A 17,746-nucleotide genomic window follows, 5' to 3' on the forward strand; every position below is an offset into this window, starting at 1 on the left:
TCAGCTTCACACTCAGTCACTATTGGCAAATGAAAGCAGATTTTCATGTGCGCCATCAACTTGATTGGTCATCAAGAACATCCTCCTCCTAGACGTGGCAAATTATTACGCTGCTGTGTCCTTCACCTTCGGTACTATTTCTTGTAGTAGAAGCCAATGTCAAAGAAATTCAACGCAAGTACTAGTTATACTTTCAATACTTTACCATTTGTTAGGCTACATTGTGGCACTGTTCTAGTGTACTGTCACCTGCTATATTCTCTATTGTACCTTTCTAATGCTACGGTAAGGAAAAACAAGGTTTCATTGTCTTTTTTTTCAGATGCTGCAACTGCCACTGTGTAACACCACTAGAACCACCGCAATGATGACATTTCATCCGCCCAGGATTGCCAACCTTAATCGCCATTTGCCGTGCAGCCAGCCCTGTGCCTAGCCCTATTTCCAAACACAAATTACAGGTAAGATAAGCGTTTGGGGGGAGGAAGTATAAGGGAGTATTAGGAGAGACAAGAGACTGGCGCTAGTACTAGTAAAGTCCTAGGACTATTGAATTCACTTACTCTGTGAGAGGCACTTAGTTTTGAAAACATTTGGGCAATTAATTACACAACTTGAATCAAGATGCCACTTAAGTTTCAGGAAAACAAACTTACGTTTAAACTCCCACCCACCAGCCTCAAAAGCAGTAAAAAAACACGTATGCTAAGATAAAGTTTAAAGTATATTTATATCCCAAACAAAAATAATCTCCCGCAAGACCCAACCCACCCCCACTCCCTAACCCCAACGAATGTCCGTGAAAAGTACAAAAAACCCAACTCCCAATTCCCACCCCCCAGAAGTCTTTAAAAAAGGGCAAAGGACAGTCTCCTCCTACTGCTGGCTGCTGCTGTTGACCTTCCGAGCCAGGTCGGCATGCTCCTTGCGGAGGGTCTCGAGCAGGGTGTTGGTGTTGAGGAGCTCCTGCTCGAGGTAGGAGACCCTCAGGGAAAGGCGGTGCATCCTTTTTTTGTAACTGCTGTGGGGGGCAGCTGATTTCTTTGCTGCTCGGCGGTGGCGGGTGGCTGCGGTACCCCGGCTCCGTACCGCTGGAGACCTGCTGCGCTGACTGGCTGATCCAGGGAGCGCGGAGGAGGATGCAGGTGTCGCCGTAGATGTTGTAGACGTACTCTGCATGTCCTCCTCCTCCTGGGCCACCAGCCGCCGATATTCGGCGACAGTGGCCTCCTGTCGGGACTGTCAGCAGCGCCAAGTAAGAGGTAGCCACTAACCTGTCTAGGTCAGCCAGCGGGAATGATGTTGTGAAGAGTATCCTCCTTCTTCCCCTGAACACTACCTCTTCCACAAAGCACTAACAACAATGTCTGAATCAGTAGTACCGCACGGAAAAGGGAAGGGGACAAAATAACAAAAGAGATCCTGTTGCTTCACAGGTCTGGTCTGGGGCGCCTGCCTCTGTCTGGGATACTGTAAGTAGAAGACAAGAAAGAGGACAGGTAAGAACACAGAGAGCACACACCTTATGCTCAGGATTCAGAAGTGTATCACACTCAGATAACGTGGCTGGCACCAGATCCATACAATAATATACCCCTTTGATTATGATCCTGTTCATAGCACATGACCATGTGACCGAAGGTATACCTTGCTGCAATCCACAAGGAAGAAAGAATACAGTTCAAAGGATTCCAATGTAGTGGCAATGTAATGTCAACCTATTCCTGCATAGGAGCAATATAGTTACCCAGAAACCTAGCTCCTTGTATAAATGAACAGTAGTTTGTACTCGTCTATTCCAACCCAATGAATGCCTGAAAGGCAGTGGCTCCTTCTTACAAAGTTTACACAGAAATAACAGCTCACTGCTAGCACAGCTGTTCTGCTCAGGAAAAGGTCACAGAGTCAACACCAAGCACTGGATTCCCCAGCAGCTCCGAAATGATAAAGATCTCAGACAGGCTGATACCGGCAGTCAAAAGCCCCAAAAGCGGCAGCAGAGCACTCAACGACAGAGCGGAGCACTTGACGCGGCAGCTGAGGCTTCTAACGCGCTCCAAGAGGAGAGCTCCTCCGGGAGCCGTCTTCCACTCTTGGAAACGCGCGACGAGTTACCTGAATACTTGAGAGGAGGCACGTAGAACAACGGGAATCATCCTCTCTCCTCACGTACCCAGGTCGAGGCGAAGAAAAGCTCAATGTAAGGCGGACTCCTCCAGCGGGGACGTACCATCCGCTATAGCCTTCGGGAAGTTTGTCAAGTGCCGAGGCTCCCAGGAGGCGGGGTTATATAATGATCGAGCGGACTGGTTCCGGGACTATGGATCAAAGCCTTCTGGGAGCTGTAGTTCCGTTATCGTTTTGGAGCAATACAAAGGGCGCATTCAAAAACAGAGAAGGGTGTGTTATGTATCTCCCCTGCTATGACCTTTTTCCCTACTCGCGAGCCTGTGATCGCGACACCTCCAGCCTCCGTTGCCGGGCCCGTCTAGCCAGCTCCTTCCGTGTTGGTTTGGAAGGAGCATCTATATGAAGAAAGAAAAAGACTAAGGGGCTGATTAGGATTGTGGATTTTCCGCATCCTCCGGGCCGGCGGAAGCCACCGCCGGCCTGGAGGATGCGGAAAATCCTCTGCGGACCCACCAAGACCCACCGCCACATTAGGATGGCTGGTGGGTCCTGGTTTCCGTCCACACCTTTTCCGCCGCGGCTGGCTTACAACCGCGGCGTAAAAGCACTAATATGGTGACGGTGTCTCTCAGACACCGTCAGCCAGATTAGGATGTGCTCGGAAACATGCTTTTCCGCGGCGGCTTTTCTGCCGTGGAAAAGCATGTGTAACTTCACTGCGGGGGCCCGTTGCGGGCCCCCTAGGTGAAGAGGGGGGTGGGGGGTGCACGTGGGGGGTACCTATGGTACCCCCCTGCATTTGTATGCAGTAAGCGGCAGGCACCTGGCGGTCACATCCTAATCTGCACAGAGGGAACGCCGCATCCCATGCGGACGTTCCCTCCTACTGAGGGGTCGCGGACGGACTCAAGTCCGTCCGCGATCCTAATGACCCCCATAGTCTGTAACCAATGCTCTTTAAGATTAACACAAAATGATTCAGCAGAAAGTTGTGTCACAGTAGAACTAGCAACTTGCAAGCGCAGTACATAACTATTGTGGCCAGTATCTATCTAACCTCCCACTTCTTCATCCTTGCTCTAACATTAGTGGGAGTTTAAGGAATCAATTCTACGAGCACTATGGACTCACTCCATTAGAGTCGACTATGACAGTACACCTGTCTTATTCTTCTTCTTCTCTCTTGTTTAGCAAAATTGGTACGTTAACTTCTGCAAGCCGGCATAATGCCAGCGCAGTCAACTTGCACCCGAGAAAAACAGACGCCCGCCATGATGAGTGAGACAGACTTGCGTTACTGTACCAGTCCAGTTCATGCAGGTGGTGATGCTCTTACTTTTCTATTATGAGTGGCACTGAGAATACTCTTTTACAAGGGCTACTGCTTAATTAATTTAACTTTCACCCTACAGTGCCAATGAATACTAGAAAAGGAAAATGAAGAAGATAAATAATCTGATTATCTATCACTGCACATGGTATGTATTTGCTTACATATGGGATGACTTTAGGTGCTTTGCTTTTTATTGAGTGAACAGTGATGCATCCACAGATGAATGATCAAGTTCTACTAAACTTATTAACAGAGGTAGTGAGTGGCCATCGTAATAGCTGGATATATGCTGTGCTTGCAATACCAACTACTGCTACTATTCATGGTAGTATTCGGACAAAATTACAACTTCTTTTCCTTGCCTTTCCTACACTGGGAAGGACGTGCGGCTGCGGTGTTACATGCTCTTCAAAGTAACACTTAGTTCATCCAGTGACCGTCTACTCTCTCTAGATACACATATGCTATCTAAGAGTCAGATAGTACCATGATCCAGGCATCCATCCATTCAAACTATATGTCAATCATTCTTCTTCATGTCTCTCATCTGGACAAACCTTACGTTTTCTCACGGGGAGCACACTATGCAGTCTGCAATCTCAATAAGTAAGGAATATAAGAGCTTACCACTGCCTACCACTACCATAGCAACCCGCACAGCAGTTTGGTCCGGCACTTGCACCGCCTCCTCCCCAGAGCATTCCTCCTCCACCTCCGCGCTGGGCCCAGCACCAGATGTTCCACCTACAAAGTACATTTAAGAATGTTAGATTTCATAGACATACACCACTCACTAGTATTCTGTTTAGGATTGAAGAAATGTGAATACAGAAACCAATCTAATAATTTGTGACTGTCTACTTTAAAGTAAAAATGTCCCTTTTTCCAGGTAAGGGTGTTGTCTTGCTGCACTTTGTGGCACAAGTGATGAATGCTTGCTTTTTAACACGCGCCATTTTTCTTATAACAGACAGAAGCTTCACTTCTAAGAACAAATCATCATAACTAGGACGAATGGACCAATGATTCAGCACCAAAAAGAAAAATGAAAGTTCAAACCAGGTGAGGGCTCGGCTCGCCCACAATAAATGTGTGAAATAAATCAGTATAAGCACTTTTCCATTTTTAATCAACCGTTTATGTTTTATGACAAGCTTGATTTTATTAAATATTTTTACTTTTAATAAAGCTTTAAAACTTAAATAAACTCTGTGGTTTTTGGTCATGAGTGAATGAGCAAAAGGTTTTGCAATTTGCAAGCATGAGTCCGTGCCTCTGACACTTCTGGACTCTGACTCCGTACTCTTGTCCTGCGTTGGATAATCATCATTGGGGATCAATCATCGATGAATTCTGGAGCTAAATGACTCTGCCACACTATCTAGTCAGTAAGGAGATTGGGGGTTCTTCAAAGTCTGAAATCACTGAGGTATGTGAAAAGTCTACCTGCGCCTATTATAATTGATAAACAATGCACTATTTAGTGTCCATAGTTCTGTTTGTACAGATTTGTCCCTGCAACAGTAGTAGTATGGATTGTCCTCCTATCCAAACCAAAAGTAAAGTAGTATCTTATTCTTTCCTGGTGGTCATTCACCTTTTTATTGTTGGTAATTGTCAAAGCATAAACATTTAGAAGACTTGAAAAGACATTATGGACAATCCCAGAGGACTGCACTCAGTGCATAGAGCTATTGCTGACTAGAATGGGAGTTTCGTTTTACACCTTTTGCCAAATGTGCAATCTTAGTTAGCTACACAGACAGACTAACAAGAATAATCTAGTAATACCACAGGGAGTCATAGTCGAGGCAGGATAAGAATTTAGATACAGTCTACAAGAAGATCAAAGACGATTTAGAAAAAATCGAATGAGGAACGCTAGGAAAAAATAGGTACTCTATATTAAAATTAAAACTAACCGGGGCCAGCAAAGGAGCCCTCGCCTGACCGATCCTGGCCTTGTTCAGCAGCAGCAGCAGCCTCCTCCAATGCCCTCCTGCCCCTGGGGGGAGCTTATGTACAACATGAAAGAAAGAAAGACCAGAAAACATGGATGATATTTGTCAACCAAATCAAACATTTCAAAAGAACAATAACAAAATATTTTGGCGAAATAGCAAATAGACAACTATTCCACAGGATATATTGACCTATCTCATGTGGTCTACTACGATATTAGTATTGCTTGATTTGCGGACCGTTAGTGTCTAGCATTACGCAGTTCTTTAAACTACACTCATACATAATTTCTCAGGCCAATAAAATGAACACAAAATCGAAAACAAATAAGCACCTCCAGGTCGCTCCACCTACCGCACGGCCCCCGTGTGTCCTAGGTCTCCACTGCTGCTCCTGTTCCTTGCCACCGCTGCCTCCAGGGACTCCGCCCTCAGGCCTTCCCCCTAGCCGCCACCTCCGCTCTTCTTGCCCCCGTTTCTGTCTTTCCGTCGTTTCTGTTTTTCCCGCCCGCCACTGCTCCCCTTAGGCCCCGCTCCCTTCCTCGTACCCGATCCCCATTTGCCGCCCCGCTCCGGCCTCCCAGCTGCTCCTCCCTCCCAGTGGGCCACATATAGCTGGGGCCGCACGGCAGTGAGCTGTGACCCCTCCAGGTCGCTCCACCTACTGCACGGCCCCGTGTGTCCTAGGTCTCCACTGCTGCTCCGGTTCCTTGCCGCCGCTGCCTCCAGGGACTCCGCCCTCAGGCCTTCCCCCTAGCCGCCACCTCCACTCTTCTTGCCGCCGTTTCTGTTTTTCCGCCGTATCTGTTTTTCCCGCCCCCCGCCGCTGCTCTCCTGCGGCCCGCCCCCTTCCTCGTACCCGATCCCCATTCGCTGCCCCGCTCCCGCCTCCCAGCTGCTCCTCCCTCCATCCCGCCCCCCCCACTCCATTTATGGCAGAGCGCATGCGTACGCGCAGTGGGTGCGCCGATTGTGCGCCGAAGGCGCGCCAAAGCAAGCCTGTCTGCGCCCGTCCGCGCCTGGACCGCGCCCAGCGCCAGACCCCCTGGCCCCCGCAGATGCCAGTCCACCCGCCGGACTTACGACGCCCCCACCCTCAACGCACTCAACACCGGCCGGATCCCCGGCTGCCACCGAGCTACCCCAAGACACACCCACGGACCCTTCACCTGCCAATCCTGCAAGTTCTCCTGCATCCGGACCTGCACCGCACCCGCCAAGCAGAGCACCAGCAGCAACCACCTGAAGTGCATCCTGCTCAACACCCGCTCCGTCCACAGACACGCCCTTGAACTCTGGAACCTGCTCGACACCACATCTCCAGACGTCGCCTTCCTCACGGAAACCTGGATGAACGCCTCTTCAGCGCCCGACATCGCCATCGCCATCCTGGACGGATACAAGATCACCCGGAGGGACCGCGTCAACCAGACAGGAGGAGGCATCGCCATCGTCCACAAGAACACCATCCGCGTCACAACCAACTCTGACGACACCCTCACAGCCGCCGAACATCTTTACTTCCAGATACACACCGACTTCAAGACCACACTCAGAGGCACCCTCATCTACAGACCCCCAGGACCCCGCACACAATTCAGCGAAGACATTGCAGACTTCATCAGCCCACACGCCCTCCCCTCCGCTGACTACATCCTCCTAGGGGACCTCAACTTCCACCTGGAGAACAACAACGACAACAACACCACCACCCTACTGGACAACCTCGCCAACCTCGGACTTAAGCAACTAGTGAACACCCCCACCCATTACGCCGGACACACGCTTGACCCAATCTTCTCCTCCAGCAAGTACGTCTCCTTCAGCCACTCCACCGGACTCCACTGGACAGACCACAGCTGCGTCCACTTCACCTTCAGAAGGACCACGACTCGCCACCACCCGCAACAGGTTCCCCGCAGGAGCTGGAACAGGATCACCACCGACCAGCTCACCACATCACTGAGCCAGAACCCTCCCGCCAGCTCAACGGACCCCAACCAATCAGCCAACAACCTCAAACAGTGGATCACCAACTGCGCGGATGACCTCGCACCTCTGAAAAACCATCCCAGCAGGCCCGGCAGCAAGAAAGCCTCCTGGTTCAACGACGACCTCAAGAACTCCAAGAAGAACTGCCGCACCGCCGAGAACGCCTGGCGAAAAAACCCGACTACAGACAACATGGCCACCCTCAAGCACGCAACCCGCAAACACCACCTACTGATCCACACCACCAAGAAGACAGCATTCAAGGAACGACTAGACAACAATGCACACAACAGCAAGGAACTCTTCAGTATTGTGAAAGAGCTCTCCAACCCCAGCGCCGGAAACAACGACATCACTCCCTCACAAGACCTCTGTGACTCACTCGCCTCGTTCTTCCACAGCAAGATCGCCGACATACACAACAGCTTTGGCGCACAGACCACGCACCCAACCACCGAACCGACGCCCCCCACCACCACCCTCCGCGCCTGGACCCAGGTCAGCACCGAAGAAACCATACACACGATGAACACCATCCACTCCGGATCACCAACCGACCCATGCCCCCACCACGTCTTCAACAAGGCCGACTCCGTCATCGTACCCCAACTCCGGGACATTATCAACTGCTCGTTCAACACCACCACCTTCCCGGAGAGCTGGAAGCATGCCGAACTCAGCGCCCTCCTGAAGAAGCCATCAGCAGACCCCACCGACCTCAAAAACTACCGCCCCATCTCGCTCCTCCCGTTTCCTGCCAAAGTCATCGAGAAGACCGTCAACAGACAGCTTGCCGCCTTCCTCGAGACGAACGGATCCCTCGACCACTCGCAGTCCGGCTTCCGAGCCAACCACAGCACCGAAACCACCCTCATCGCAGCCACTGACGACATCCGAGCCCTGCTCGACAATGGGGAAACAGCGGCCCTCATCCTCCTGGACCCCTCCGCAGCATTCGATACTGTCTGCCACCGCACCCTAGTGCAGCGCCTCAGCAACGTCGGAATCCAAGAGAAGGCTCTAGAGTGGATCATCTCATTCCTCGCCGGGAGAACCCAGAGAGTCCGCCTCCCCCGTTCAGATCAGAGGCCACCGAAGTCATCTGCGGCATACCACAAGGATCATCACTCAGCCCCACCCACTTCAACGTCTACATGAGCCCCCTCGCAGCCATCGCACGCCAACACAACCTCAACATCATCTCCTATGCCAACGACACCCAGCTGATCCTCTCCCTCACCAAAGACCCAGCCACCGCCAGAACCAACCTACACGAAGGGATGAAAGACGTAGCCGAGTGGATGACGAACAGCCGCCTGAAACTGAACTCGGACAAGACAGAGGTCCTCATCCTTGGATCTGCACCCTCTGCCTGGGACGACTCCTGGTGCCCCCCTGCCATGGGCAGCGCACCCAAACCAACGGACCACGCACGCAACCTGGGCTTCATCCTGGACTCCTCCCTTTCGATGACCAGACAAGTCAACACCGTCTCATCATCATGTTTCAACATCCTACACTTGCTCCGAAAGATCTTCCGATGGATCCCCACAGAAACAAGGAAGACCGTCACCCAGGCACTCGTCACCAGCCGACTGGATTACGGAAACACCCTCTACACCGGAACCACAACCAAACTACAGAAAAGACTCCAAAGCATCCAGAACGCCTCCGCACGACTCATCCTGGACATCCCCCGACACAGCCACATCTCCGGACACCTGAGAGACCTGCACTGGCTCCCCGTCAGCAAGAGAATCACGTTCCGACTCCTCACCCACGCACACAAGGCCCTCTACGACCAGGGCCCCAGGTACCTCAACAACCGCCTGACCTTCTACACTCGCACCGCCAGCTACGATCGACCAGCCACGCCCTCGCCACCAATCCACGCATTCGAAGAGCCACTATGGGAGGAAGATCCTTCTCCTACCTGGCAGCCAAGACTTGGAACTCCCTCCCCATCCAACTCCGCCTGACCCAAGGCCACCTCTCCTTCAGGAAGCAACTCAAGACCTGGCTGTTCGAGGAGTAGCAGACCCCCCCCCCCCCCCCAAGCGCCTTGAGACCCTCCGGGTGAGTAACGCGCTATACAAATACCTTGATTGATTGATTGATTGATAGTAGCAACGCTACTGAGAAGGAGAGCAGTGCACCTGAAATGCACAGAAGATTTTGAAATATAATTTACCTACAATGTAATCAGCAGCATTATTGCTCTTGGTAAAAAACAAAAATTTGCAATATAATAACACACAGAGCAGGAGAAAACAGAGTAGTGAAGACATAGCTACTACTACTCACCAAGCCCGGGGATCTCAAGGCCGAGCAGGTCGATCAGGTCGCGTTCCCGGTCCAGGAGATCCGTCCAACGGTGGGTGGCCTGGTTGTAGGTGCGCCGGACCCGAGAGTGTTGGGCCGGCACACCTTCTCCCACCGCCTCCGGCACTCCCAGATCCCGTACCCACTAGCGATCTTGCCGCCTGCCATGATGGTCCTGGGGAGGCGGCGCTCAACATAAAAACTAGTGCGCCCACCTCCTCCGCGCTGAAGATCTCCCGGGCTGTGACCTGCTCCCCCCTCAAACGCCCGCACGGGAGCCGGGCACGGGGTGCGGACCCTTCCCCTTCTCAGGATGCTTCCCGGCTCCATTTACCATGGTCTGGGCAGAAAGGAAGGTAAATAATAAAGAAGAAATAGAATAGGGAAGAAAATAAAAGAGTTTAAAAAAGTAGTTTAAAATTAACCAAAAGTAGCAGAAAACACTAAAATATAGAGCTAGAAAAATAGAGGGATAGATAATAAGTAAAATAGATCAAAAAAAACTTCAAACAAGCAAAGGATGGCAGAGATTCAGAGAGGATACAGAAAGCATGCCCAGAACCATAGCAATGAATGAGAAACAAGATGGCCGCACCCTTTCACGACCGCGTGGGTAAGTTCGCACGAGATTTCCCTCGCGATCACACGCAAACTTGTACTAGCGAGCCGCACACTTTGCGAGATTACACATCGCGCCCGGAAACGGAAATACGTCATGCAAACAAGATGGCCACGCCTGTGAACGACCGTGAGGGTAACTTCGCGCCGTTGCGCTACAAGCGGCTCGCTAAAAAGCACAAAACCTTGCGAACTAACACGCCGCAAAAAAACAAATCGCATATTCGCACGAATTCGTGGCTTCCGAATTCGATCTTGAGCAAATTCGCGCCCTGCGAATCCCGGGAAATTGCAGAAAAACGAGTTTTGCAAAACTGAAAGCACTCAGCAGGTGCAAAAGTTCAAACTCCTCATTAGTAACCATTCCCTGTATTGCTTCCTGAGGGGCCCCTCCAGGGTTCAGTTGCCTACTTGCAACTATTCTATGACCCTGCACTGACCCTCACAGCAGGCTCATAGAATAGCTACAAGTAGGCCACAAAGGTCCTGTGAAAAAAAATTGCGCTGCAACAGAAAGCAAATTACAGATAAGGAAGCAGGTGCCAGACTGGAAGTTTAAATTCAGTGACACATTAATCAACCCCAAATTAATTCATGTCAGTTGAAGCAGGGCAGGTGTGCTTGCTTTCCCCCCCCCCCATAATCTACAGTGATGAACCAGAGGGTGGCAGTGATGTACCAGAGGGTGGCATGGGTGGACCAGAGGGTAGCAGTGGTGAAATGGAGGGTGCTGTGAACCTGTGATGATGAACCAGATGTAGAAACAACATAGTCGCGACCGTTGCGAGCCGACAAGTAAGTTCGCAATTGCGAACTGGTACAAAACCCTTGCAAACTGGCAGAAACCCTTGCGAACACAAAAAAAAATTAAAAATCCGCAAATTCGCGAGAGTTCATGGATTTTGCGGATTGAGAATTCGTGTATACGCAAATTCGCGAACCGCGAATTTGCAAAATTCGCCCATCTTTACTAAATACGGTACGACATCACCAAAATCAGATCAACCTTCGTTTCCTCCTCTGTCCGGAGAAAACAATCATGCAGTTCCTGAGCATCTGTCTCTACAGAAATCGGCAACAACGTAGCTGGATTCAATATGTTGCACCTCTTTATGTGCACATGACTAGCCAAAAGCGTCAACTCATAACCTGACAAACGTGCACTAGTAAGATGTTGAGTCTTCATTTTATTCAATAGGGTATCCACTGCATGTGGGACAATCACAATCAATGTATTATCCAATACCAGACCAGCAGACTGTCGGATAGAGACAGCCGCTGCCGCTGTAGCTCTCAAACAACTAGGCAACGCCTTAGCTACCGGATCTAAAGTAGCTGAAAAATACGCACATGGGCGCTGCTTGTCTCCAAATTGTTGTGTCAACACTGACAACGCACAACCTTCTCTCTCGTGTACGTAAAGCGTAAAAGGCTTACTGTAGTCAGGGGTACCCAACACCGGAGCAGAACACAATGCATCACGCAATTCAGAAAAACTTCTCTGACATTCATCAGACCAAGGAAGAGGATTTGGTGTGTCCTTAAGAGTAAGTGCCAACAGAGGTTTCGCCAACAAAGAAAAATTTGGAATCCACTGTCTACAATACGAGGTGATACCCAAGAAAGCACGCACTTCTCTCTTTGTGGATGGTACAGTCATTTGAGCAATCGCTTGTATACGTTCTGGGGTCAATCGTCTTCCCTCCTTCGACAAGAGATGACCTAAGTAGGTCACTTCTTGGCGGCAATACTGCAACTTCGAAGGTGACACTTTATGATGAAGGTCAGACAAATGCTGCAACAAAGAAAGAGTAACTTCTTTACAAATCTCTTCATCATCAGCAGCGACCAACAAATCGTCCACGTACTGAATAAGAGTCGCACCAGAAGGCAAGACAAAAGTATCAAGTTGAGTTTTCAAAGCCTGACTATAGATGGAGGGACTTTCACAATAACCTTGAGGAGCGCGCTTAAACCGGAAGCTTCGGCCTCCTAAAGAGGAGCCAAAAATATCCCTACTTTCTTCAGCAATTGGAATACTAAAGAAAGCATTCTTCAGATCGATAACAGAAAACCAGGCAGCTGAAGCAGGGATCATAGTCAGTAAAGCAGTAATGTCCGGACCAACAGAAAAAACTGCGGGACAACAATCTTATTGACCTCTCGAAGGTCGATCACAAACCGATACACAGGTGGCTGAGAAGAGTCAGTACGCTTAAGAACAGGCAAAACGGGACTATTACACACATTACCTCTTGTTTCTTCAATCACACCTTTCTCAACCAAATCATAGATAATCGCTAAAAGAGCTCTTTCGCCATCACTAGAGATTCGGTATTGAGGAATGCGAGGTAACTTAGCATTCGATTTGAGGGTAACAACGTAGGGTGGAATCTGCAAAATGCCAACATCATTAGGACCTGTAGCCCAAAGAGTATCAGGGAGAGAATGCAATTCCAGTGGAAGCCGATCTTTAGACAAATACATCGGAAAAATCACTTTCTTACCCAACGTAAGATGTACTCCCGAAGGAGAACAATGTAATGTTGCATGCAATCTTTTCAACAAATCCAAACCCAACAGATTCTCACCACAACCTGTCATTAGAATAAGGGCTGCTTCCAATTCACAAGGCCCAATAGAAAGAGACAAAGGACAAGAAACCGGGTTACCAACTGGGGCACCAGAAAATCCTACCGAGACATTCGTCAAGCCAGACAAAGGTGCGCCAGGGAGTTTAGAGTGCATGATAGAACTCTTTGCTGCACCAGTATCCAAAAGAAAAGGTTCTGCCACACCTGATGTAATTACTGCAACATAAGGTCCACTCTGGTCTACTGGAACTGACTCTACTCCCTCTCTTTGTCCATGGCTGTACTAGCTATCATTAAAATCAGCCCTCTCTCTTTCAACATAGTAATCATCAGTGTAATATTGTGCAGACTGAACAGACGGAACATTCTGTTGATCAAAACAATTCATAGAATTCTGAGGGGGAAAGGAATGTCCATTCTGGGGAAACGCACCACGTCCCCTACCCCTAGGTACTTGCTGGACACCACGACCTCTCAAACCAGACATACCATTCGCACGCTGTAGCAGAATCGGGAAACTATTCTTGAAGTGACCTTCTTCTCTAGAATAAGCACACTGATTAGGGCCTAACGAAAGTCGCTGAGGAAAAGACTCAGGTTTCTGCAACTATCTCTGAAACTGTGGGGGTTGCTGAAATTGAGAAGGTTGCTGAAACTGACGCTGATTAGGGCGAGGCGGATACGCCTGCTGTAGAAGAACCTTCGTCTTTAATTCTTTAGTCTTCTTCTCTACTTTATCCTTCTCATCTTTATCTATGTTCTCATAGTATTGTGCAGTAGCCAATATCTGGGCCGAAGAAGAAACAGCCCATGAACTCTCAGAGTCCTTTAACTTGTTAGAAAGCTCAGGAAGCAAATTATAGACGAACTTATCTACAAACAACCTTTGACCACCTTCTGTACTCATGTCCTGACCACTATGGTCAATGAATGTTTCCTCAAACCTGGTGAAGAAATCAGACACACTCTTGTCTTTCTTCTGTTTGCATGCTGCTAACTTGTCCCAATTCACTCGCATAGCTGGCATCAAAGTTTTCATTAAATTAATAATCCTACCGGGTAAATCTGTAACTAAAGGCTCAGGTTTGGCCCCTCCTCCTTGCCGACCATCTGCAGCAACAATATTAACCCACGTATCTCCCAACTCTATCGCATGATCCTTGTGATGGATCTTCGCCCACAGAGGTTGAGGGACTACTTTACCCAACAACATATCTATATCAGCTAAATTCATAACACATGCATCAACTGTCTGAGCCAACTCCTTATAATAACCCGGTAGCTTGTCTCCTTTCTGGTGAAGAATTGGCTTGGTAGTTTAGTCTGCCCTGTTCCCATGATGCACTGGGCCAGGGACAGACTGATTTGCATATAGCCAGGTTCTGAGCTGGGATGGGGCAGTGAGATAAATAACGGTGATGGATCAAGCCCTGATCTTTGGACTGGGTAAGAGTGGTCTGCTTAACTCAGACACTCTGTTCATCACCACCCCCTTTTCTAAATCCTTATAATAACCAACAGGGTTTTTATGGGGGTAAGGCAAATTCTGCTTAAGAGCCAGGACCGCTGCTCTCTTCCAAGGAACATGTACCCACACTCGCTGAAAATGAGCCGGTACTGCAGCAATACCTTGATTAACATTACCCGTCCGCCCGAAAACCGAGCTCCATGCAGAACATTAAAGGAATTTCTGTTAGCGATCTTGCCACTATAACAAAGATGCACATCCTTAAAAACTAGGATACAACTGATGGAACTTGCCACCTCCTATAGTTTCCCTAATTTTTGCGGATAGGGACAACCCCAAACTGCCGTAGATTGTTTTTAATAAAAGCATTAATATGTTGCCCTTTCCCTACTCTAAACTGAATGCATCTGACATCTGACCTCTTACTACAACGCGGTATGTAATGCTGCACTTTGAACAATCCATGTAGTGAATGTTCCACCATTAGTTAACCTTGCCGCACTGAATCTTTCTGGGCTTCAATACACAAATGCCAAAGACTGCATCTCAGAAGATGGGTCTGATTCATGGTGGGGTAATAATCATCGTCATCACCTGTGTTGATGTGTCTTAGATGCTGGCCCTTCACACCCTTTTTCTTTAGGTTATAGCGGTGTTTTCAACTGAAGGTTGGAAAGGCTTAGTACACTGTCCTTTAGGCGAAAATAGGCTAGTGTTATGAAATTGCACTTTGTGTGTAGGGACTATCTCTGAGTATGTGAAATGTTTGTGTAGCACGCACGTGTGTATGTCATGTACGTATGAGCCCATGTGAGAATGCTTTTGTGTGACTGGGTTGCTAGCAAAGTGACATGCATTAGCGACAATGATGAATTTCGATTTATGAACTGACCAAATGAAGAAGTGAATGGCCCCTGAGCTCGGGTTCGTACTATCTCCCACCAACTAGAAGCTAGCGACATTGTCATGTTTGAGATTTACCTCTTCTTCTTCCATCCACATAGAAACATAAGAGCTGTGCCATTGTACATCGGATTGGCATCCCTACTTTACGCCTATACATCAACTCGAACTATCGCTGCTAGATATTGGGGGACCCCACTGTAAGTATTAGTAAGACTGCACTTGTGTCTAGCCATCAGGAAAAGAAAGTAAATTTTTTCGGGTCATCTGCTTAGATCTTCTACTGTCAAAAGGGAAAGGAGGAGCCTGGCCCCTGGGCAAATTGAAATGGACTATGAGTTGCGCGACGTGCATGAAAAAAAATCCCTTGTTGTGTAACTAACGCTGCATTTTTCGTGCTTGGTGCATGTATTGTCACATCCTATTGCATATTGTGTGTATACAAAAACTGTGCATTTTGTGTTTTTCTTCGGTTTATGTGCTTAAATGTACGAATTGTCCTGTACTGTTCTACGTAGTAAGTGCACTGGAAAAACTTGTTGTAGTGCACTCACTCTCTCACTCTATTTCTCTCTCTTTTTGAGCCTACCTACGCTGTCCAGGAATGACCATGCTGGAATCAATTCCATGGGACAACTGGGTGGACTCACTCTTAGCTCTTCACTTCACAGAATGCTGTGAATTAGCTTTTGAATATATGACGACACTGTACCTCACAAGTACACATCTAATTGGCTTCAACACAACAGTGTTTGAATAAATTGACAGAAACTAAATACTATATTTTGCCATGTTACTACCCCTCCTTTCTGTAAAATGATGGAATTTAATTGGCTGAAATGAAAGGATGGGTAAGACGACTGATGCCCCCTAATCTGACCCTTAAAATGGAGCTATATGTCAGTGGCGTTTGTTTTAGATACCTTAGTAGCACCACCATCATCGTTCATGTTACTGCACACACTGCACATAAGTAGAGTGACCAAACTTCCCCGTTTTGCCAGGATGGTCCCAGTTTTGTACCAGCTGTCCCGGAAACATTTCAAGAAATGTAGCTCATGTCCCGGTTTTTAAAGATAATCGACAAAAATTGGTGGGAGGTGTTTTTCTCGCTCTACAAAACAGGGATAGTTAGCCGTTGTTTCCAGGAAACAATTTGATTAGCAGGCAAGCCGCCACGTTTAAAAATTGCAACTTATGTATGTTCTTACTGACTGTTCTGTAACTCTCTGCTAAGGAGCGCGCTCATCGCCCGAAGTAAAACAGTAGTCCTTCTACCAATTTTGTGAAATGTCCTTGGTTGTTTTGGCTTTAGAATTCTGGTCACAACACATATGAGTTGTAACGACATTGCAAGGTCTTCATTGACTAGTGAAGTAACTAAGTTGCAAAGGATGGCGCAGAAATTAGAAAAATGTTTATAATAATGATTTCAACTAAAGTAAAAGGAATGTTGTAGTAAGCCCTGCTGAATTGGTACTAAGGTCAAGCTGTTTAGTTAAAAGTAAGAAACATTGACAGGATGGGACAACGCTCAGCTTGTTTACTATTATGAAGCACAATACTAGGAAGGGTACCTGTAGGCCCATGATAATAACGCATCACACCTTCTATTGTGGTTAACAAACCTTGAAGAAAACGTAGCCCTGCAGGAATTTGTTTTGTAACAACAGTTTTTCCTGGAAAAGTTAGTTTAAATTTGGAAGACCATATGGTTAATAGTTTTAGATTTCCTGCCACAACCAAATTTGTGAAAGAGAAAAGTACACGAAGGATAATATGTATGATTGGAAATCCCATGGGTGTTCGTAACCTGCACAACAGTGAAAAGTAGGAAAGAATAAGTATACCCCGACAAAAAGACACAGAGAATCCACATTATCTTCCTTTTTAGTAGATAATACGTATTTTCTTAGCTGCTTGGGGTTGAGAGAGAAAACTAAAATTATGTAACATCTTCCCTTGTCAGTTCTCAAAAAATGTGTTTTATACTCACTGCTAGATTCAAGAATGCCCTCCAGTCATTGGAAGAGAGAGGTCGGAAGTGATGCCCAGCCTGACTGCAAGGAGTGGAACACCTATAACTACGACCAAGGAGGAGCCGCAGAGCCAAGATTCTAGACGAGGCACTAACACCGACAAGAAAGAAAGAAAGAAAGAAAGAAAGAAAGAAAGAAAGAAAGAAAGAAAGAAAGAAGAGAACAACAACGACCGCAACAACAACGACCGCAACACCATCACCCTGCTCGACAACCTCGCCAACCTCGGTCTCAAGCAGCTGGTATCCACCCCCACCCACCTCGCCGGACACACACTCGACGCCGTCTTCTCATCCAGCAAAGACATCGCCTTCAGCCACGCCACCGGACTCCACTGGACGGACCACAGCTGCTTCCACTTCACCTTCAAAAGAACGACGATCCAC

The sequence above is a fragment of the Lissotriton vulgaris genome, chromosome 10 (genome assembly GCF_964263255.1).
Source record: "Lissotriton vulgaris chromosome 10, aLisVul1.2, whole genome shotgun sequence".
NCBI classification, from domain to species: domain Eukaryota; kingdom Metazoa; phylum Chordata; class Amphibia; order Caudata; family Salamandridae; genus Lissotriton; species Lissotriton vulgaris.